This window comes from Arachis hypogaea, chromosome 20 (assembly GCF_003086295.3).
Source record: "Arachis hypogaea cultivar Tifrunner chromosome 20, arahy.Tifrunner.gnm2.J5K5, whole genome shotgun sequence".
In the NCBI taxonomy this organism is placed as follows: domain Eukaryota; kingdom Viridiplantae; phylum Streptophyta; class Magnoliopsida; order Fabales; family Fabaceae; genus Arachis; species Arachis hypogaea.
This window is the reverse complement of record NC_092055.1, coordinates 98,769,685-98,784,646: the sequence shown is the minus strand read 5'-3', so window position 1 is coordinate 98,784,646 and position 14,962 is coordinate 98,769,685. Positions and strand designations below refer to the sequence as shown.

Sequence of the window (14,962 nt, the reverse complement as noted above, 5' to 3'; positions counted from 1 at the left end):
GCCTTCTCCACTGTGATTTTCCCTATAATACAAGGGATCTGAAAGCTCCCAGGATCCTTCAATTTCTGGGGTAGTTTGTGCTGAATGATGGCACTACATTCTTCGGTTAGTATCACAGTCTCATTGCTCTTCCAGCTTCTCTTCTTGGTCATTAATTCCTTTAAAAACTTGGCATAGAGCGGCATTTGCTCCATTGCTTCAGCAAAGGGTATGTTGATTTGTAGTTTCTTGAATATTTCCAGAAATCTTAAGAATTGGTTGTCATCCCCCTTCTTTTTCAATTGCTGAGGGTTTGGAGCTTTTGGGACGTCTGGCTTCAGTATTTCTCCTTTTTGCTGTGAACTGGGAATGGGAATTTGGACTTCATCTCATTCTTTTTCCCCCTCATTTGAGTTCTTCTCTTGTGATTTCTTGGGAATTTCCTTCAATTCCTTCCCACTTCTGAAGGTGATAGCCTGACATTCCTCTATTGGGTTTAGATCGGTGCTGCTGCACAGGTTATGGCTGGGAATTTGCTTGAATAGGTAGCCAATTTGTGTCTCAAGTTTCTTGATGGCAGCATCTTGATTCTACATATTGGACCGCACTTCCTCTCGGAACATTTTACTGTCCTGGACTTCTTTGCATATTCGTTCAAGTAGGGTCTCAATCCTTGAGAGTCTATCTTCGGATGATGGTAAGTTGGAGTTGGAGGGATGAGAATGGCCATTTTGGTTTTGATATGGATGTTGAGAGGTGTTGTTAGGTGGGTGCTGATATGATCTCTGTGTGAAATGTTGGTGAGCTGCATTGTTGTTGGGGTTGTGATGTCTCTGATCTTGGCCTTGATCTTGTTGATTTCTCCACCCAAAGTTTGGGTGGTTCCTCCAACCAGGATTGTAAGTTTTGGAGTATGGATCATGGGTCTGCCTAAGCAAGTTTCCAATGTAGTTGGCTTGTTCCTGCTCACCCTCTGCTTCTGCATTCACTCCTTCTTGGGTTGCTGATGAGGTGGTGACTGCTGCTACTTGGTTCCTCTCCATCTTCTTGGTAAGATCGGCCAGCTGCTTGGTGATCATCTTGTTCTGGGCCAGCAGTGCATCCACGTTGTTTAACTCCATCACTCCTCTAGTATTGCCTCTTTCAGAAGCATAGAAGTAATCATTCTCAGCTACAGTCTCAATGACATCCATGGCTTCTTCAACGGTCTTCTTCTTGTTCAGAGATCTCCCAGATGAGTGGTCTACTAACTTCTTTGATTCATAAGAAAGACCTTCATAGAAAATGTGTAACTGCACCCATTCATTGAACATATCTGGCGGGCACCTTCTTGCCAAGTCCTTAAACCTCTCCTATGCTTCATAGAGAGTTTCACCATCTTGTTGCCTGAAGGTTTGTACCTCAGCTCTCCTGTTGATTCTTTGAGGAGGATAGAATCTTGCCAAGAATTTGTTCACCACATCTTCCCAGGTTGTTAAACTCTCCTTCGGAAAGGATTCCAGCCATTTAGATGCTTTGTCCTTGAGTGAGAAGGGAAACAGATGCAGTCTGTAGGTGTCAGGATGAATACCATTAGACTTCACAGTATCACATATCTTCAGGAATATGGTGAGATGTTTATTGGGATCTTCTTGGACACTTCTTCCGAATGAACAGTTGTTCTGAACAAGGGTGATGAGCTGTGGCTTTAGTTCAAAGTTATTGGCATGTATGGTTGGCTTTTGGATGCTACTTCTACAGTTTCCTGGGTTTGGATTGATATAAGAGCCTAGAACTCTTCTTTCTTGTCCAGCATGATGCACTGGTCCTTCTCTGCCATGGTTGTGAGCCTCTTCTTCATGATGGTTCTCCATATTCTCATCCATGTTTGGTTCAAAATACTCCTCCTCTTTCTCAGCACTAACGACTCTCTTTCCTCTTATTTTCCTCCTTAGTCTAAGGAAGGTTCTCTCAGGTTCAGAATCAAAGGAAGTTGAAGCCCCGCTTCTTCTACCTGTCATACAACCAACAAAGCACAAGCAAGAAAGAGATAAATGCAGGAAGTATTCTTGTCAGAAATGCTGTTAGTGTGAGTGATGCAATATATCAAATAGTTAGTAGGTTAGTTAACTGAATTGTAACAAATAAGAGAACACCACAAACGGGTAGGGGTAAAGGGAAGAAAACAACTAAAACTGAAAGTAAATCACTCAAACAGAAATTAAATCAAACAAAAGAAAAATGCTCAATCTTGTTATCCACTAATTTAATCATTGTTGATACAAAATCAATCCCCGGCAACGGTGCCATAAACTTGATGCACGAAAACTTGTCTCTCAACAAATTTCCCTCGGCAACTATACCGAATTGTCGTCAAGTAAAAACTCACAATAGAGTGAGGTCGAATCCCATAAGGATTGATTCGTCAAGCATTTTTAATCGGAGGAATGTTCTAGTTGAGCTAAGCAGAAGTTGATTTGAGAGTTGCAGAAAATTAAATGGTGGGAAAGTAAATAGCAGGAATTGTAAATGCTGAAATAAAGAACTGAATATAAATGATAGAAAATAAATTGCAAAATCTTAAATGGGGAATAGGGAATTCAGCATAAAAGTAAATGGCAGAAAATAAAGAGAATGGGTAAGATCAGAAATGGGAAATTCATTGGACTCAGGAGATGTTGCATTCTCCGGATCAAGTTCATTTTCATCTCTTCCTCAATCAATGCATTCATTGATCTCCTTGGCAATCTTAAGTGATTGAATTCCAATTCCTTGGTAATTAATCTCTCAAATCTTGATCAATAGCCAATTCCTTGGTCTAATTGCTCATGAGAAGAGATGAAGTGTGGTCACTGATTATACCGCATGTATTCCCAAATCAAAATGTTGGTAGGATTATATGTCACTATATCCATCCAAACCCCAATTTGGTCCAACATGAGAAAGCATTTCTAGCATGATCTCTTCATTCCTCTTCCAAGGTTCCGAAAAGATCCAAGTATGAATAGCTTCTTTTCCAAGATAACTACCCAATTGGATGAAGATTGAAAGCTTTCTAGTAAAATCAAGAGAAAAGAAATAAGAAGAATAATGAAAACTATTATTGATCCATCAAATTACAACAAAGCTCCCTAACCCAATGAAATGGGTTTAGTTGTTTATAGCTCTGGGAATGGAAAGCAAAGATGGAAAATACATTCTGAAAGTAAAACTAGAAGTTGCAAAGAAAGTAAAATTTTACAGAGAGTGGTTCTCTCAATCCAAAAGCTCTTCTCTAGTTCAAAACTACTCCTATATATACTACTCTTCTGATCTTCTAGTTGGCTCTTCAAGTCTTGGATATGGGCCTTTGGATCTTGAGTTGAAGCAGTTTGGAATTTTCAGTGGGCTCAGCTTTACTTGCAGAGAAAGTGTGAAGTAGGCATGGACTTTAGCTAGGATGTTAGTGGCGTTAACGTTAAGTGAAAATGTGGGTTCGAGAATGTTAGTGACAATCACCTTTTTCACTAATGTTCCTAGCCCAAGATGGTTCACGTTAACTTCAACGTTAATGGCACTTACGTGACCACTAACGTTGCCTCTTGGTCCATCGCAAGCGTTATTAGCGTTTACCTTTGCCAATAACGTTGCTCTTAACCCCCCTTTTCTCACGTTAGAGTCCACGTTAGTGACACTTACCTTTGTCACTAACGCTCCAAACGCCTCTTCTCACGTTAGTGCCTCACGTTAATTGTCTTAACGTTGCCACTAACATGGTGGTGATTGCCATCTCTAATGTTAGTGACAAAGGTGAGTGTCACTAACATTGGCTCATCATTTCTTTCCTCCACGTTAGCTTCCACGTTAATGCAATTAATGTGGCAACTAACGTGGCTCATAGTGGCTTAGTCCAACGTTAGTGACAAAGGTGAGTGTCACTAACTGTTTCGAGAGTTACCTGAAACTAGAGGTCGATCTCGGGCAAGATCTTCTGTACTGGTCAGTGCCGACGTGTCCGGCCGACGGGGAGCGGCCGGAGCGATGGTGTCTGACTAGTTGGCTGGCTGCACTGCTGATTCCTTCGTCATCAGAGGGTAGGGGTACCTGCAAGAGACTCCGATGCTTAAGTTAGCACGGGTATTAAGCAGGTTTTTAGTAGAATCAGAGTATGAGTTATACCTGGGTGCTCCAGTGTATTTATAGTGGTGTAGGCTGACCTTTCTGATAAGATAAGTTAGCTATCAGGTCTTATCTTATCTTATTTTGAGTGAAATCAGCTTATCTTCGAGGGAACCGCCTTTATCTCTATAGGCTTGGATTGCCTTTGGATTTGGGTCGTGTTCCTCTATCCGGGCCCTTTATTGGGCTTTCCTATTGATTTGGCCGATCTCTTTAAGAAGAGATCGGATTAGTCGGACCTGAAGAGGTCAGTCGCCATGTCGCTAAACATCCCGGGTTAGACAGCTCGACCCAAGGTATGAACAGTGCCCCTGCTTGAGCTCGGTCTTCTGCTTTGAGGTCGAGTTTTTTGATTTTGAACTCCTTATAGCGAAGCCGAACTCGAGCACTTTTGTCGATTCCTTTCTTTTGTAGAGCTTTTTGAATGTAGAACGTTTTTCCTCTAAAAGCGCGCGCTTTTATATCGGCGCTTTGGGAACGTGCGAGGGTTTAATGTTTTCATTAATTTTAACATTAATTGCCCCATTTCCCTTTGGCTCTTTATTTTGATTTTTGAAAACCCAGAAACGGTTTCTCTCCTTCACTCTTTTCGTAACATCGCCGCAATTTCTTCCTTTGTTCTCTCGCTCTCTGCCTTTCGCCCATATTTCTGCTTTTCTTGCGTTGCGGCGTCGCTCGGTGGTTTTCTGGACAGCTTCCGTTTCTGCACCTCCATTTTTCTCCTCGAAGCTTCTTTCGCCTCCAGGTTAGTCCCGTTTCGTGCTTTGCTTTTGTTTTTGTGATGTGGTTTTAATTTTGATCCTCCTTTAGAGAAAAGTTTGGATCTTTCTGTTTTCATTGTGTCCTGTTGTTGTTGAAATGTGCGTTTCTGGGAGTTTTCTTTATCTTCTGCATGATCCTTTTTTGCTTTTGCTTTAATGCTTTGCATGTTCTTTGTTGTTTCTGTTCTGATACTGTTTATCCAGAAGAATTCGTATCTGTTTCTTGCTTTATTTGACGGTTGCTTTGCCTAATTCCAAAAAGTTTGCATTTTTGATGGTTTCTTCTTGGTGTACTTGATGTTTGGGGATGGTTTCTGTAAAGCAATATTTTTGAAGACTTTCGTGTTTTATTCTGATGGAAAATGCTTGCTGTTTGAAGCCTTCTTTTCTTGTTTTGAGAGATGCTGGAGTGCGAAAAGTAGATTTTTACTAGAAACCTTGCTTTATTATTGCCTTCAAAGGATGCCCCAGGACTTTGGTTTCTCATCTTGGGGTTTTCCTTTTCTGTGTGTTCGCCTGTATCGTATTGAGTTATTTTCTCCCTTGTCCGAGATATTTTTAGTAATCCCATCTTCTTTTCTTACTTGTAGGATTAGTTGGCCTCATGTCTTCTCGCAATAACATTGTAGAGATGTCTTCCAGAGTTCCCGAGGGGATGTCCGATTGGCTGGACTCCCTTGTCATGTTGTGTGTTTCTGTTGTGGATGCTGAATTTTGCACAGAGCTGAGGAAGCGCCATAGGATTTGTGGTAACAGTGCTCGTGAGGGAGATTATGAGCTTGTTGCCCCTGATTCTGATGAGAGAGTTTGTTTTCTGACTTCCATCGAGGGGGAGCATCCCTTCTTCTATGATTATGAATACTTCTTTAGCCAATTAAACGTTACTTTTCCTTTTACTGCTTTTGAAACCGACCTGTTGTGGTCATGTAACATTGCTCCGTCCCAGCTTCACCCGAATTCTTGGGGTTTTATCAAAATATTTCAACTGCTTTGCCAAGAGTTAGGCATAACACCTTCTGAAACTCTTTTCCTTTATCTTTTCGTCTTGGCCAAGCTCGGAGGTTCCTCCAAAAAGATAGCTTTCTGGGTCTCTTTCAGATCGGCCCAGGGGCATAAAGTTTTTGCCATGTATGATGAGTCGTTTAAAGATTTTAAGAACTATTTCTTTCGAGTTCGTGCTGTCGAGGGGGTCCGCCCCTTTTTTCTTGATGAAAATAATGAGCCCGCTTTTCCTCTAGAGTGGCAAAAGAATGTGAGAGTGCCACGTTATACATGGGAGATGCTTAGTGAGGTTGAGCGGGCCTTTGTAGTTGTTCTTGAAGATCTGTGGGGGAAACTTCCCCATCTGGATACGAAGAGATTCTTGAGTGATCCATCTTTGGCTCAAACTGCTTTGGGTACTGTCTGACTTATTTTTATACTTGCTTCTGAGCTTTTTTCCTCCTATGTTGTAACTTGTCTTTTGTGGTTGATTCTGTATTTTCAGAGATATCGAAAAATAATGATTCTATTAAGGCCTACAAGAAGGCAAAGAAGGCAACTGCTGCTCTAAACATCTCGGCCAAGGCGGTCGGAGAGAGATCTTCTCAGGTTCTAGTGATGCCTCCTGTGCTGAGTTCTCCCGGACTGAGGAAAGCAATTCCTATTCCTCGGGTTCATCTGGTTGATCCTCCACAATCTTCTGCTGCAGCTTCTGGTGCTCCTCCTAGTAAGAAGCAAAAGACAATTGAACCTTTCAACCTTGATGCTCCTAACTTTGATGCGGTCGAGTTTGTAGATCAACAAATCGGCCCTTATGGTGTCCTCCCCATGGACGACGTGTCGCTTCTTCATTATTTTGATTATATAACTCGGAGTAGTATCAAGATGGCCCACATGGGAGTGGCCCTATATCGAACTGCTCAAAGTCTTCCTCTCCATGCCACTAAAGCTTTTATGGAAGAGGCCAAACAGGAGTTTGATCGGATGAAAGGTTTGAAGGAGGAGCTTGAAGTGAAGGTGGCTAAGTTGGAAAAAGATTTGGAGAATGAGAAGGCGAGTTCCATCTCTTTGGCGGCTTCTTTGAGGGTGGCCGAGGACACGGCTATAAGACATAAGGATAGTTATGTGACATCTTACCGGGAGGTGTTGCACCTGAGGGAGGAGTTGGAGAATGCCCGAGCTAATTACTCCGAACTCCAAGGTCATCTCGTTGGTAGTGTAACTGCTGCCTATGAGAACCTGAGGGAACAAGTTCGGGTTATTGCTCCCGAGGCTGACCTGACCCTCTTTAGCCTAGATAACGTCGTCAAGGATGGCAAGATTGTCCCTGATGATGAGGATGATGATGATGTTGAACCTCCCCCTGTGTCCTCTGCCAAGGTGTCAATTTCTGCTGTTCCTGCCGAGGTCGGCCCTCCCGCTTCCGATCCTGACTGTCAGATCTTAAATCGGGATGATGGTACTATAGATGCTGTTCCTCTCCAGACTTGTCCTCCGTCTCCTCGGACTGATGTTGCTAGAAAGTCTTCTGACCCTTAGCCCATTTATTCTGGATATTACGTAGTTGGCCCGGCTTGTGGGCTTTTTTAAACTCTTTATGTTTTGTTAACTGCTGGTACTTTCTCGTTGCTTGCTTAGCAACTTTTTTGTTTTGACCAACAAAAGTAACTTTCCAGCTTTTGAGGTGGATTTTGGTGGCCTCTGAAGCTTTATAACTTTGAAGATTATATCATGCTTTTGCACTTAACTTGGTATCTTTTTGTTTTCTGAGGATGTTGGAACCCTGTTGCTCGTCCTCTTTGGTTTTGCTTTATTGTTTGTAACTTGGATCTTTTGAGGTTATGGGTATGTGGGTCCGACTTATTTTTCGGTTTTCTCGCTCTTGCTCGTATTTCTGACGATTTATGACCGATTTCTTCAAGTTGGTCCTCCAAGTTGTTTTGTAATCCTCTTTCTTGGATCTTCGTCCGATCTCTTTCAGAATTTGCTTTTATAGCTTTTTAGTAGCAGGAGTCCAACTTCGTCATGTCGGTCTCCATTAAGTTATTTTTGTAGTCCTCTTTTTTGGACCTTCATCAGGTCTCTTTCAGGGATTACTTTTATAACTTCTTAGTAGTAGGAGTCCGACTTCGTTATGTCGGTCTCCTTTAAGTTATTTTTGTAAATAACTTTTTAGTAGTAGGAGTCCGACTTCGTTATATCGGTCTCCTTTAAGTTATTTTTGCAAATAACTTTTTAGTAGTAGGGGTCCGACTTCGTTATGTCGGTCCCCTTTAAGTTATTTTTGCAGATAACTTTTTAGTAGTAGGGGTCCGACTTCGTTATGTCGGTCCCCTTTAAGTTATTTTTGTAGTCCTCTTTTTTTGACCTGTGTCAGGTCTCTTTTAGGGACTACTTGTATAACTTTTTAGTTTTGGGCTGACTTTGTTATGTCGGGCCCTTCTAAGTTAAAGTAATCCTCTTTAATAGGGTTGGCCAGACCTCTTTCCAGGGTTTACTTATAACTTGGGTTGACTTGGTCCGACTTCTTAATGTCGGCCAATCTTTAAGTTATTATTTTAGCAATCCGTAAGACCTCGTCAGGTTCTTTTTTAGATCATTTTCGATAACTTCTTACATTATTCTGTGTTCATCTTTGCCGATTTGTAGAAAGTGGTTGTCATCTCTAGATCGTCCTTTGGGTGAATCGCATTTTCACCTTTATCAGACGGTTATCTTTATCGTGATCGTGTAGTGAAATTTTTTTTCACTTTCTGCCGATCTGTTGCTTTATAATCGGATGATGAATACTTCATATTAATGCGTCTTGAAATCTTGTAGTATATCTAGTATATATTTATTCAAAGGAAAGTGCAAATATGTACATGTGGGAATTTTTCATCCCTTTATGTCGAATAGTGTTTGAGTCTCAACTTGGTGCCTCATTAAAAAACCTTTTCAGGAAAAAGAGTGCATCCAATGGTGAGATCTTTTACTTTTCTAGCTGTAGTACCTTCTTAGGTTGTAGGCGTGCCATGATCTGGGGAGCTATCGTCCATCGAGTTCGGACAGTCTGTAGTAGCCCTTTCCGAGTACTTTTACAACTCGGTAGGGTCCTTTCCAGTTTGCTGCCAACTTTCCTTCTCCTGGTCGAGTTGTTCCAATATCATTTCGGATTAGGATGAGGTCGTTCTCCGTGAAACTTCTTGGCACTACCTTTTGATTATATCTGGAAGCCATTTGACGTTTTAGTGCTTCTTCCCTGATCCGAGCTCTTTCCTGAATTTCAGGTAGTAGGTCGAGTTCTTCCTTCTGAAGTTGAGAGTTGGCCTTTTCATTGTAGTGGACTACTCTGGGTGACCCTTCCTCGATCCCTACTGGGATCATTGCCTCCACTACGTATGCTAGTCGAAAGGGTGATTCATTTATCGTGGAGTGTGGCGTCGTTCGATATGCCCATAGGACTTGCGGAAGTTCTTCGGCCCAAGCTCCCTTTGCATCTTGTAGTCTCCGTTTTAGCCCTACCAATATGACTTTGTTGGCAGCTTCGGCCTGTCCATTGGCTTGAGGGTGTTCGACGGAGGTGAACTGGTGCTTTATATTGAAGTCGGCTACTAGTCTCCTGAAGCCTGCGTCTGTGAATTGAGTGTCATTGTCTGTGGTTATGGAGTATGGAACCCCGAACCTCGTGACAATGTTCCTGTATAGGAATTTCCGACTTCTTTGAGCGGTGGCGCTGGCTAGGGGCTCTGCCTCAATCCATTTTGTAAAATAGTCTACTCCGACTATGAGGAATTTTACTTGTCCTGATCCCTGGGGAAAGGGTCCGAGAAGATCAAGTCCCCATTTTGCAAATGGCCAGGGCGAGGTTACACTGATGAGCTCTTCTGGCGGGATGATGTGGAAGTTGGCATGTTTTTGACATGGTGGACATGTCTTTACAAATTCTATAGCTTCCTTTTGTAGGGTTGGCCAATAAAATCCCGCTCAAAGTACTTTTTTGGCAAGAGCTCGTCCTCCGAGATGATTGCCACACATGCCGCCGTGTATTTCTTCTAACACTTCCTTTGTGTTGTTGGTCGGCACGCATTTAAGTAGTGATATTGAGATCCCTCTTTTGTACAGGATGTTGTTTATAATAGTGTAGTACTGTGCCTTCCTTTTTAATCTTTTCGCCTCTTTTTCCTCCGTGGGGAGCGTCTCTGCTTTGAGGTAGTTAATTATGGGGGTCATCCATCCTTGGTCCTGACTTGTGATGGCTAGGATTTTTTCTGCTTCCGATATTGACGGGTTCTATAGCATTTCCTGGATGAGGCTTCTATTGTTTCCCCCTCGTTTGGTGCTGGCTAATTTTGAGAGTGCGTCAGCTCGGGCATTTTGCTCGTGGGGTATGTGGTAGATTTTATATTCCCCGAGTTGTCCGAGTTGTTCCTTGGTTTTATCCAAATACTTTTTCATGGTGGGATCTTTGGCTTGATAGCTCCCTGTTATCTGCGAGGTGACTACTTGTGAATCGCTGTAAATGTTGAGTTTTTTAGCTCCAACCTCTGTAGCCAGCTTCAAACCAACTAATAACGCTTCGTATTCCGCCTGGTTGTTTGAGGCCGGGAATCCGAACTTGAGGGAGAGCTCAACTTGGGTTCCTTGGTTGCTTTCTATTATCATGCCTGCGTCGCTTCCAATCTTATTTGAAGAATCGTCCACGTAGAGATTCTATTCTATGGGGGTCTCCAAGGCATCTGTGAATTCTGCGATAAAATTGGCTAGGTACTGTGATTTAATGGCCATCCGAGCTTCATATTGGAGGTCAAATTCTGATAACTCGACTGCCCATTGTAAAATTCTGCCTGCTAAATCTGTTTTCTGCAATATTTCCTTTATGGGCTGGTTGGTTCGAACCTTAATGGTGTGAGCCTGGAAGTACGGGCGAAGTCGTCGAGATGTTAGAATGAGAGTATAGGCAAACTTTTCTATTTTCTGGTAGTTCAGCTCGGATCCTTGTAGTGCTTTGCTAATGAAGTAGACGGGTTGTTGCCCACTTTCGTCTTCTCTGACTAGCGCTGAGGCTATTGACCGGCTTCCTACTGCGAGATATAGTACGAGTGGTTCTCCTTCTCGTGGTCGAGATAAGATAGGCGGTCGTCCTAAGAATTCCTTGAAGTCTTGGAAGGCTTGTTCGCATTCTGTTGTCCATTCGAACTGTTTTCCCTTCCTTAAAGTAGCATAGAAGGGGAGGGATCTTATCGCTGCCCCTGCTAAGAATCTGGATAGGGCGGCCAATCTCCCGTTGAGTTGCTGCACTTCTTTGACACAGGTCGGGCTCTTCATGTTGAGTATGGCTTGGCATTTATCCGGGTTTGCTTCAATTCCTCTTTGTGTGAGCATGAAACCTAGGAATTTGCCTGCTTCTACCGCAAAGGTGCATTTTGCTGGATTAAGTCGCATGTCGTACTTCCTTATGGTGCCGAACACTTGAGCCAGGTCGGACAATAATGTACCTTCGCTTTGTGTCTTTATCAACATGTCGTCCACGTAGACTTCCATGATCTTTCCAATGTGGTCTGAGAAGACTTTATTCATCAGCCTTTGATAAGTAGCTCCTGCGTTCTTGAGACCGAAGGGCATTACGATGTAGCAGTAATTTGCTTTTGGCGTTAAAAACGAGGTCTTTTCTTGATCTGGTGGATACATGGGGATTTGGTTGTATCCCGAGTATGCATCCATAAACGAGAGGTATCTATATCCGGAGGAAGCATCTACCAGAGCGTCGATACTTGGGAGTGGGTAAGGATCTTTTGGGTAGGCTTTGTTGAGATCGGTGTAATCGGTGCACATTCGCCACTTCCCATTTGATTTTTTCACCAAGACGACGTTGGCTAGCCATAATGGATACTTGACTTCTCTTATGAATCCTACCTCCAGTAGTGCCTATACTTACTCTTCCACCACTTGGGATCGCTCTGGCCCAAGTTTTCTTCGTTTCTGCTGCACCGGCCGAGATCCCGGATATACCGCCAACTTGTGGCACATTAGCTTGGGGTATATACCTGGCATATCTGCGGCTTTCCATGTGAAGAGATCGATATTATCGCGTAAGAATTGTATCAATAATTCTTTTGAGTCTCCTCTTAGGATCGTTCCGATATTAGTTGTTTTGTCCGAAGTGTCTCCGATTTGAACCTTCTCTATCTTGCCTTCCGGCTGCGGACCGAGTTCTTCTCGTTGCTGAACTCCGCCAAGCTCAATTGTATGAAACTCTTCTCCTCTGCCTCTGAGGTTTAGACTTTCGTTATAACAGCGGCGTGCCATCTTTTGATCTGCTTTTACCGTGGCTATCCCTTCTGTATTTGGGAATTTCATGCATAGATGTGGAGTTGAGACTATTACACCGAGTTGATTGAGTATTGTTCGACCTATTAGGGCATTGTAGGCTGAACTTACGTCGACCATGATGTAGTCTATCTTGAGGGTCCTGGATTGGTTCCCTTTTCCGAAGGTCGTGTGTAGCGATACGTATCCTAGTGGTTGTACCGGGGTATCTTCTAGTCCGAACAGACTATTCGGGTATGCTCTAAGCTCCTTTTCATCTAAGCCGAGTTTGTCGAAGGCTGTTTTGAATAAGATGTCGGCAGAACTCCCTTGATCTACTAATGTGCGGTGTAGATTGGCGTTTGCCAGTATGATAGTGATGACCATGGGGTCGTCGTGTCCCGAGATGATGCCAGATGCGTCCTCTTTTAGTGAATGTTATCGCAGGGATGTCGGGTGCTTCTTCCTTTCCCTCGACATTATATACTTCTTTGAGATATCTTTTTTGGGATGATTTGGAGATCCCGCCTCCTGTGAATCTCCCGTGTATCATGTGGACGTGTCTTTCTGGTGTCCGAGGTGATCGCTCAGCTTGTCCGTCATCTTCGTCCCTTCGTCTCTTTCTTTGGTCGTCATCTCGGGTAGCCAGAAAGCGATCTAATCTTCCTTCTCTCACCAATTTTTCTATGATATTCTTTAAGTCGAAGCACTCATTGGTGGAGTACCCTCGAACTCGGTGGTATTCACAATATTCCTTCCGGTTTCCTCCTCTTCTTTTGCCTTTGAGCGGCTGTGCTGGGGGAATTTTCTCTGTATGGTAGACCTCTTTGTATACATCGACCAGGGATACTCTGAGAGGAGTGTAATTATGGTATTTTTTTATTTTCTCCCCTTGTCGATCTTCTTTCCTTTTGGATTCCTTGTCTTTGTCTCGGTAGGAGGCCCCGGATTTTGAGGTTTCTCCCAGCCGAGCATTCTCTTCCATGTTGATGTATTTTTCTGCTCGCTCCTGTACTTCGTCTAAGGAGGTGGGGTACTTCTTTGATATAGATTGGCTAAAAGGTCCCTCTCGTAGGCCATTGATGAGTCCCATGATGGTGGCCTCTGTTGGTAAACTTTGTATGTCCATGCATGTTTTGTTGAACCTTTTCATGTAGTTGCGGAGACTCTCCTAATCTCCTTGCTTGATCCCTAGTAAACTGGGTGCGTGCTTGGACTTATCCTTCTGGATGGAGAATCTGGCCAGGAACTTTTTGGCTAGGTCGTCAAAGTTTGAAATGGACTTTGGAGGTAAGTTGTCAAACCATCTGATCGCTGTCTTCGTGAGGGTTGTTGGAAAGGCTTTGCAGCAAACGACATCTGAGGCGTCGGTAAGGTACATTCTGCTTCTGAAATTGCTGAGATGATGGTTGGGATCTGTGGTGCCGTCGTACAAAATCATATCCGGGAGTTTGAAGTCTTTTGGAATTTTGGTTTTCATGATTTCCCTGGTGAATGGATCTTGTTCTTTGCGTGAATTTTCCTCAGGAGTAGTCCGAGGAGTTTTCGATTTGAGATCGGCTTCTAATTGCTGTAGTTTTTCTTCCAATTCTCGACGTCGCCGTGCCTCTCTTTGTAGATCCTTTCCGATTTCTCGTTGTTGTTGGGTTTCTTTTTCAAGTTGTTTCAAGCGATCTTGAAGCACCTCTATTGCTCCCGGATTTGATGAATTTTTGTCTCCGTTGGATTCCGGGGTGTCTTTCAGTGTGGTGTCCGCGTTTTTGTGCGGCGTTCTGTTTTCTAGATCTGAATCGTGGTCGTTGTCATGGCTGTCCGCCATGGTGGTGGGATGACTTCCAGGTTCCCCGGCAACGGCGCCAATGTTCTGAGGGTTACCTGAAACTGGAGGTCGATCTCGGTCGAGATCTTCTGTACTGGTCGGTGCCGAAGCGATGGTGTCCGACTAGTTGGCTGGCTGCACTGCTGATTCCTTCGTCACCGGAGGGTGGGGGTACCTGCAAGAGACTCCGATGCTTAAGTTAGCATGGGTATTAAGCAGGTTTTATCTTATCTTATTTTGAGTGAAGTCAGCTTATCTTCGAGGAAACCGCCTTTATCTCTATAGGCTTGGATTGCCTTTGGATTTGGGTCGTGTTCCTCTATCCGGGCCCTTTATTGGGCTTTCCTGTTGATTTGGCCGATCTCTTTAAGAAGAGATCGGATTAGTCAGACCTGAAGAGGTCGGTTGCCATGTCGCTAAACATCCCGGGTTAGACAGCTCGACCCAGGGTATGAACACTAACGTTGGCGATTCCTTGCTCCTCCCACGTTAGAGTTCACGTTAATGTAGTTAACGTGACTCTTAACGTGGCCAATTGGGCTTAGTCCAACGTTAGTGACAAAGGTGAGTGTCACTAACGTTGGCATTGTCTTTCCTTTCCACGTTAGAGTTCACGTTAACTGAGTTAACGTGACTCTTAACATGGCTAATTACCAATTTGGAGCGTTAGTGGTATTCACTTTTACCACTAACGCTGGAGCTCCCTTTCTCTCCACATTAACTACCATGTTAATGTAGTTAACGTGGCAATTAACGTGGGCCATGATGGTTTCAAAGGCATTATTGGCAATCACTTTTCTCATTAACGTTGCAAGTTTATTCCCATTCCACGTTAGTGGTCACGTTAATTAGATTAACGTGGCTGCTAATGTGGCTCTTCCTTGCTTTCTTTGTCCTGAAATCAAGCAAATAAAGTGCATCAAAGCTCTAATCTAAGTTATGAGACATGCATTATCCAATTTGTCATTCAATTCATGCATAATTCTCATAAAATTAC

At 43.3% G+C, this 14,962-nt stretch overlaps 1 non-coding gene across 1 annotated transcript; it reads left to right on the top strand.

Annotated features, from left to right (window-relative positions):
* Positions 1-1,287: 1,287 nt before the first annotated feature.
* On the top strand, positions 1,288-1,394 carry LOC112787598 (small nucleolar RNA R71). The gene has a single exon (XR_003195003.1). It is a non-coding gene; the product is annotated as a small nucleolar RNA R71 (small nucleolar RNA).
* Positions 1,395-14,962: the final 13,568 nt, after the last annotated feature.